At 33.2% G+C, this 9,159-nt stretch overlaps 1 pseudogene; it reads right to left on the reverse strand.

Moving 5' to 3' along the window:
* Nucleotides 1-392: 392 nt before the first annotated feature.
* Nucleotides 393-3,130, reverse strand: LOC141721035 (E3 ubiquitin-protein ligase RMA1H1-like; annotated as a pseudogene).
* Between the last annotated feature and the right edge of the window lie 6,029 nt (nucleotides 3,131-9,159).

A 9,159-nucleotide genomic window follows, 5' to 3' on the forward strand; every position in this document is an offset into this window, starting at 1 on the left:
CTAATGAATACTTAATCTTATCAAGTTATCAGTTTTTAAGAGAATGTGCAGACAGTGTATCCGATGGCGAGAGGGTCCTTGAGATTCACGGGAAAACAGTAAAAGAGAATATTTATTCATACTTATAATACAAATCTGCACCTTGTGAAAAAATAGAAAAAGGATAGATTCTATATAGAAAAAAAAAAATTAGGCAGCCCTTAAATTTTTGTCCAAGTTCCGCCACCGAGTGTATCAATATAGTAATGCAAAGCTAGACTCATCATATATATCATATCTATATTATATATTCGTCTATTACATTAAATAGCCCGGATGTGTACATAGGTAAAATATATAATGTATGTTTCTTTTTCATTTACATTGTACATGAGGAATACAAGAAATGAAGATCAGAACAATAGAAGGCACAAGACCATGCAACAGCACAGGAAAAACAAAAGTCCTGCCTAGTGATTTATCAGCCTCCATCACAATGCCTTCTAAACCTTGGATTACTGTTAATAATTATATTGTAAGAGTTTGGGTTGTAAAATGTTGTTTCTGAGTTTCCAAACAGTCTTGCATAAACCATTTCTCCAAACCACCCCTACCACTGGGTTCGTTGCAGTTGTGCTACTTAAGCTGAGCATCGGTGTAGGTGCTATAGCTATCTGGGAAAGAATAATATGGTTGCACATGATGTCGATGCTGGCGATAATGCAGTTGCTGAGCAGGCCGTATAGTTGGAGTAGGTGTATGAGTGTGGCTCCCACATCTGGTCGTGGAAGGTCTTTGTGGTATAACCAAACCTAGATGTGAAGCTTTAGTTTCCGAAGGTTTAGAAGATTAGGCCGCGACCATAGAGTGGAACTATGGTTTCCATTGAAACTGCCGCCTTGCATACTGGGCACTGTGGCTGCTGAGGGTCAATATTTTCAGTAGAAACACTCTGATAATGAATCCATTTGTAAATGCAAGGCCAACAATAGAGGTGGCCACAAAGGGTTACAACTGGATCGTGCACAAAATCTAAACAGATGTTGCAGTCAAAACATTCGGTTATACCTTGTTCGGCCCTGTCCTCCATATTGGAGCCTGATTTACATTTGGTTGGGAAGTTCCTTTATTTTCACTGCAGTCACCCATATTTGAAGCCTCTTGTAAACATTGCTCTGTGGCCATTTGATCCACCATTCACAACTATCCTGTATCAAAATTTGTTCCTAGAAGATTAGATGGGAAAACGTTAGAATAGCTCATGCTTGACTGCAACTACTTAAAATACTAAATATACCAACTAACAAATATTTCCCATTCAAAATAAGACGAGGGAAGTAACTTGCAGGCAGAAAATTAAATAACAAACTAAAAAAAAAACATTGAAGTTACTATTTGAGAGATATTGTCATATCGTATACTGTTGTCAAACCACATATCCGCTTGTAGCATTAGATTAAGGTTGTATAGATATTATAGTTGAAGAAATATGCGAATATTTTGTGGCAGGATTGGGAATTTGTTACACAAGTGCTTGTTATATTGAACAAGAATTTCTTCATTTCTAAGATTGACATAATTCCTATTAACCAACTTACCCAGTTCTTATTTTAGCTTAGAAATTGACAAATGGTATAGAAAGAAATAGGAGTATGTCATTATTGTGGTTGCTATATCATTATTCTGGTTGCTATAATAATATCATTAGGTCTAGCAATAAAATTTATATTTTCTTTGTCTTTAGAGGAATAAAAGAACTAGAAGAAAGGAATCGCGTGTAGGAAATCTTTCTGGAAGAGAAAGGCATAAGCCAATGGAGAAGGCAAAAATACCAAAACAAATAATAAAATAGAATAGCTCGGGGCTCGGGCAATGAACCGACTACCTAAGATACACTTCATTAACAAAGTTTCTATCATCTCAATAAAGTCCTATGTCCTCATAAAGTTATCAAGGATTTACAGTAAAGAAAGATTAGATAATACTGAACAACGGAGATCTTTATTTTCCGGCTTTAAAAGTTAACTAGCAACGAAAGTTCCAATTAAATGAAAATTAAAGGGTGATCATTTTGGTCATGCTTCCGAGTTTTTGTTCCACCATCCAGTATAGCTAATAATTCAATGCACTAAAAAACAGATTCAATCATCAAATAGGTCAGAAGTCTTGAGGTGGGTCACTCGTTCCCATCCTAACACTTACATCCAAATAAACATCAATCAAACAATAGATCAAGAACCCGAGACTCAATAGCCGCGTATATTCAGTGTCTTGTTTAGGGACATTGGGTTTTTACAACAATTTTAATTTTTAAGAATCCAACAGATGAACTTCAGCTGAAAGGTTCAGTCAGGTATTCAAATTAATGTAATTGGCAAAATATAATACGGGTGTAATTTGTGGTGCTAGGAAGTTTCTCGAAACTGAGTTTGATCAGAATTCAGACAAGGTTCATAAACATTTCTTACTGTGAACATAAAAAAGAGGGGGCATAGAGTTTCAATTTCGACAACGCGTCTTAGCAAATAAATTACATTAAAGAAGCAGGTATCAAGTTAGGTGCACAACTATTCCCCACTTATAAATACAAATTTAAGCTCAAAGTCCTATCAAATTAATTTGTTTTTCTTTAACTCGCAATTTAATTTTATTCATAAGGATCTAATACACATGAATACAGGGAGAGAGAGAGGGGGGAGAGGGGGAGAGAGAGAGGGGGGGAGAGGGAGGGAGAGAGAGAGAGAGAGATGTTATAAAAAAGCTAAAAGGAGAGATTTCTTACCGGAATATATAGAGATGAATGTCGCGATTAAACGAAATCAGAGAGATTCAATCGATATGATTGCCGGCCTTGAATAAAAACACCTGTGTTGTGTGTGTTGAAAGAAGAAGAATGGGTGATATTTTAAGAGAGATGTGTAAAGATAAATATATGTATGTAGAGAGAGAAAGAGGGAGGGAGGGAGAGCAGAGTAAAGTTGCAGGAAGAGGGGGAGAAGCGAGTGGAATGGAGATTGCGTGAAGAGGAGATATATATAGAGAGAGAGGCAATATATAGTAGTTCAACCGTTTAACATATTTTTTTAATATTTTAATTTTCTGAAGATAAATTGGATATTTTATCTTTTTTAATTGACGAAAATTGGATATTAATTTTATCATCGAATTAAAGTGATGATGATAAAAAAGTAGATTAAATCTACTTTCCGGTGAGAAAAACACATTACGCTTAGCGGCCTCCCTTCTTTCATCCTCTCTGTTAGGGTTTGTCTATTTTCAAGTAAATCGAGGGGCTTCCACTGGTTTTCTCCCGTGGAAAGCCCCAACCCCTTTATATTCTGTTATTCTCGTTTATTTCCTTTCAATAAAATTCAATTTTTTGGGTGTTTGTGTGTCTCTCCTTTTGGAGTGTGTGTTTTATCTCTCCTTTTGGAGTGTTTGTTATATTTTTATTTAGTCATGGTTGGGTTTATCTGGTGATAAATCTGTTGAGGACGAATTTATTGATATTTTTGGTGATCTGCAAAGCCTGTATCGGATCTGGGACGGTGGTGATTATTACAAGAGCTCATCTTTCACAACTAAAGATTGTTCATCTTTTGGGTTTATACTTTCGGCATGTCTATAGCTGGTATCCGGCATGTAGATAGCTGGGGTGTCTTCGGCATGTCTATAGCTGGTGTCCGGCATGTAGATAGCTGGGGTGCCGCTTCTCCAATCTCATTTTATGCGATTGGTGTTTCTGAACACTGGGCTAACCATAATTTTTATGTGATATGGTCAATTGCGATGTTGCTATTTTCAGAGATGCTGCTGCAATTTGGATCGCTTGTGATGTCTTTGATTTCGTTTTTAATTTTAAGAATTTTTAAATTATATGTGTTAAATGATCAGAAAACAAATCATCTAATTGTTTTTAGTATGTTATTTGTTTTATCAGCTGGTTGTATCGATAGTTGAGGGTTTGTCCCGACTGTACTATATTAAATTTAATGAGAACTTTCTGCATTTGTCAAAAAAAATGATGATGATAAATGTGATAACGTTTCGTAGATAAACGCCAGAATTCCTACGCCGCGCCATCACTAATCATGTACGTGGGGGCCGCTCAACGGATGACACGTCACTTGTTTCTCTCTGACGCCTCCCTTAGATAGGTAGTGTAATTATTTTATTCTCATAGATTGTAAATTGTGACGTGTATTTTTTTATACTAGTTTAGAACTGGTGCGCGATGCGCGACATGTACCGATTTTTTTAATATTATATAATTATTTAAAATTTAAATTAAATTGAAATTTTTAAGATTTGAATTTATTTTATTCAAAAAATTTAACATATACACATATAAATATTTAATATTTTTATTTAAAGCTATTTAAGCTTGGAAAAATAATGCTATTAATTAAAAAATATAGTATTATTGATATTTTATGCATGTTTACGAAAAATTATTAATTTTTTACTTAAAAAATAAATTTTAACTTAAATCAATAGTATATGTATGGTCTTTAATTCGAATTCAATTTTATTTTATCTTAAAACTCATTATATTTATCAAATCCAACTAATTATATTTAGTTTGAATTTTATTTTATTTTATATTAAACCGGGTCAATAATATGTTTTTATAAATAGTTTTAAATATTATAAAATCGCAAACAAACTCAATAATTAGTATTTTTGATATTTTTATTTATATTATTAAGAATAATTTGAGAGGCTCATTATAGTTATTAATACAGAATCAATTCAAATTTGTTATTCCCTCAATTCCAAATTATTGGTAATACTTGACTTTTATACGTAATTTAACGTGTCGTGATCGAATATCTTCGTTAATTAATTTTCAAATTCTCCTTTTGTGAATAAAAGTTTAAAATTTAAATATTTATTCACGAGAAAACAAAATAATATTTTTTGGAGTTCTAAACATTTTTCTTAAATTCTATTACAAATAAATAAAAAGTTATGAATTTATAGTAATTTAGATAATATTGTAAGATTTTTAAAAATTAATCTACTAATTATTTTTTTAGTTTTGTAGTCATTTTCTTTATTTAAATAAAAATAATTACTAGATAAATTTTTAAAAATGCCACAAAATCATCTAAAATACTATAAATTCATAACTTTTCATTTGGTTGTAATATAATTTAAGAAAAATGTTTGGAACTTAATGAAATAAATTTTAATTCTCGAACACATATTTTAAGTTATTTATTTAATATTTATTAAGATTTTAGTGATCTTAATAATTCCCGTTAAATTTGATAATTAAACTAATATATAATTTTCAATTAAATTACCACTTTTGATACTACAGTAAAACCTCTATAAATTAATATAGTTGGGACCGGATAATTCTATTAATTTAAAGAGGTATTAATTAATCGATAAATTAATAATTATTAATTTATAGAGAATTTTCGGTAGCAAACAAAATTAACTTTTGATTAAATTTTTATTCACATAAATTTAAATAAAATGAATTGTACAATTTATATTTTATACTTAATTCAATTAATTCAATGTATATGAATTTAGAAAGTCAATGTAATTGAAAGGCATATGTCATAGCCTACTCGTTTATTCGAATATTTAACTCAACTCAAATAAGAATGTAATAAGTAAATAGTGGATCAAGCATCAGAGAGATCTCACAAAGTAACATCTGTCAAAGAATAAAGAAACATTGTTCATCTGCAGACTTGAAGATTCACTGGAAGAAGTTCAAGAATTTGATCATGCCTCAGTGATATAAATCAAAATCGTGGATTTAATCAAGTGACAGAGATCTCGTCAAGGTATCATTTATTACAAGGATTCAATCAGAACAACAAAGTCAAGACATGAAGAAACGTCACGAAAGTTAGTCACTCATGAACCAGACAGTACATCGAGTGTCAGCATTGAAGTGACGAATTGATTCATAAGTCTCAGAGACTTTCAGAAGATTGTCAGAAGAATGGATGCTGCTCAGGGTTAGTATTAATTCTCTATTAATTAATTAAGTCATATAATTTAATTAAGAAAATAAATTATATCTGCAAGGATTAATTTATTGTTTAATTGAATTAAATTGATTAATTAATTTAGAATTAATATTAAGGATTTTCAGAATGTTAATTGATTAAAATCTGTGATAATTCTAAGTAAGACAACTGATTGTACTAGTATGACAATCGGTATGACAATTGATAGTCATACCGAATGTCATGCTAATTCAGTTGATTGTATTGATAGAATTATTATTTAGATTAAAATCAATTATTAATTCAGTAAAACAATTTCATTTGAACTAATATGACAATCGGTATGACAATCAATAGTCATACCGAAAGTCTTGCTAGTCCATTTTAATTGTCTTGCTAGCTCTAATAGATTGTCTCACCGAAAGTCTTTCAAGCTAAAAAGGATTGTCATTCCAGTTCTTTTCCTCTCGGTTGGATTGTTAAATAGAAGCAGAAGCAGCAATTCATGATATTCATTCAATCATTCATTCATACAGAACAAGAGAACACAGCAGAAAACAAAAGAAAATATTTCATCATTCATCTGCTTATTCAAGATCAAATATTCTAGTTTGTTAATGTTAAATCCAAACCACTAGAATTACTTATCTTGTTCTTGTATATCAATCTAGCGGATTAAAATCCCTAGAACTTAATCTCAAATCGCTTTTAGCATTTGATCTTTTAATTACAAAAATAGAAAAAGTTCATGTCGAATTTATTCTAAATTTGTAATAATTGATTTGAGATTAATCCCTTGTAACCGATACCGTAGTTGTAACACCTTTCAAGTTTAATAAAAGTTTTATTTAACTTGAATTTTGTTTCACAATTTTATTCCGCATTTTATTCGACGAAACGGTATTGTTTGCATTCAACCCCCCCTTCTACAAACAAATTGGGACCTAACAATTGGTATCAGAGCCTTCTGATTAACGTACAAATCAAGATCCTAGACTTTTGTGTTTCTTTCACTTCTTGAATTTTTATTCACTCAAAAATTCATAATGACTACACAAAAAGTTGGAACCGTTAAAATTCCACTTTTCGATAAAGAAAATTATGTGATGTGGAAGAAGAAGATGCTACTGTTTTTACAGGTTGCTAATCCCAAATATTTGCAAGTGTTGAAGAAGGGTCCAAAAATTCCTATGGTTATTGAACCAGAGGTAATAGAGAATGATGTGGTGATCACCAAAGCGAGAACTTATGTGAAGGATCCTGAGGACTTCTCTCCTGCTGAAATAGAAGAAGCTTCCCTGGATGCTAGCCTTCAATTAATCTTAGTAGATTCCCTTAATCCCCTAATGAACAGACATGTGATGAATTGTAAAGATTCTAAACATATCTGGGAAACTATTGAGATTATTAATGAAGGCACAGAGGAAGTTACGGAGAACAAACTAGAAATCCTAACCTGTGAGTATGAATACGTTAAATCCAATCCAGGAGAAGGAATCACTGAAGTGTTTGAGAGGTACAATGCATTGATCAACAACCTGAACATTAATGGTAAATACTATTCCATCAGGGAGGTCAATAAAAAGTTCCTTTTAACACTGCCAACTCATCTCGAACATAGAATCACTGCCATAAGAGAAGCAAGAGATCTGAGTGAGATTTCTTTGGAAAGGCTATATGGTGTGTTAAAGACTTATGAGTTGGAGCAGATTCAGCAGAAGGAAGTTTACGGGAAAGGAAGAGTGGTCAGCACGTCTACTGCTCTGGTAGCTGATGAACAACAACAACAACAACCACTATATCAACAACAATCTCAACAGTCAGATAGAATGGTACAGTCTTCCAAGGTTGAAGATAATGTGATAGTAGCAGAATTTGATTCACCTACTACAAATCAATCAGGAGATGATTATTATTCCTTGGAAGAACTGGAGCAATTGGAGGATGAGTCAATGGCCCTGATTGTCAAAAGATTCTCAAATGTCAGATTCAAAAGGAATCCCAAGTTCAAGTACAAGTCCAACTACAACAGATTCCAGAAAGGTGGATCTTCATCCTCTAACACCAGCAGTGGTGGGTATAAAACAGGGATGGTTGATCGAAGCACCATTCGATGCTTCAACTGTAATGAGTTGGGACACTTTGCCACAGAATGCAGGAAGCCAAAACAAGCAAGGAAGAACTCTTATGATTCTAATCAGAAGAGTAAATCTGAAAGGGCGTACCTGGCAAAGGGAAGAAGTTGGGATGATACTGACAGTGAAGACGAAGAAGTTGGGAATCTTGCTCTCATGGCTAGTGATGCAAGCACCTCATCGTCAAGAAAAGAGGGCATTAAACAGGTACAACCGGTAGTGTGGATTCTTGACAGTGGATCGTCAAGACATATGACCGGAGATAGAGCCCTGCTATCAAATGTGGTTGAGAAAGCTGGCCCAGTGGTTACCTTTGGAGATAACAGCAAAGGTTTAACGGAGGGATATGGCTGTTTGCAAGCTGGAAATGTTATCATTGAAAATGTATATCTTGTGCAAGGACTTGAACACAATCTGCTTAGCATTAGTCAGTTCTGTGACAACGGCTACAATGTTTTATTCGACAAGCTGAAGTGTCAGATTCTGCACAAGAAAAGTGAAAAACCCTCCTTAATGGGAATACGGAAAGGAAATCTGTTCGTAGCTGACATGAACTCTGGAAGCAATCTTGAAGTCAATTGTTTCTATGCAAAAGCATCGTCAAATGAGAGTTGGCTATGGCACAAGAGACTTTCCCATCTCAATTTCAAGACAATGAATTCTCTTGTCAAAAGAGAATTGGTAAGAGGTCTGCCTCAGCTGGAATTCTCTCCAGAAGGACTATGTGAGGCTTGCCAGAAAGGAAAGTCAAAGAAAGCAAGTCACAAAGGCACTGACACATCTTCCATAACTGGTGTTCTGCAATTATTGCACATGGATTTATTTGGTCCAGTTAATATCCTTTCTATGTCAAAGAAGTGTTACTGTCTTGTGATAGTTGATGACTATTCCAAGTATACGTGGGTTTTATTTCTTCACTCTAAGGATGAAACACCACAAGTTGTGATTGATCATATCAAGATGATTGAGTTAGATTCTAACGTCCCTGTTAGAGCAATAAGGTCAGATAATGGAACAGAATTCAAGAATGCACTTCTAAATGGATTCTGTACAGACAAAGGGATTACCAG

This window comes from Apium graveolens, chromosome 4 (assembly GCF_009905375.1).
Source record: "Apium graveolens cultivar Ventura chromosome 4, ASM990537v1, whole genome shotgun sequence".
NCBI classification, from domain to species: domain Eukaryota; kingdom Viridiplantae; phylum Streptophyta; class Magnoliopsida; order Apiales; family Apiaceae; genus Apium; species Apium graveolens.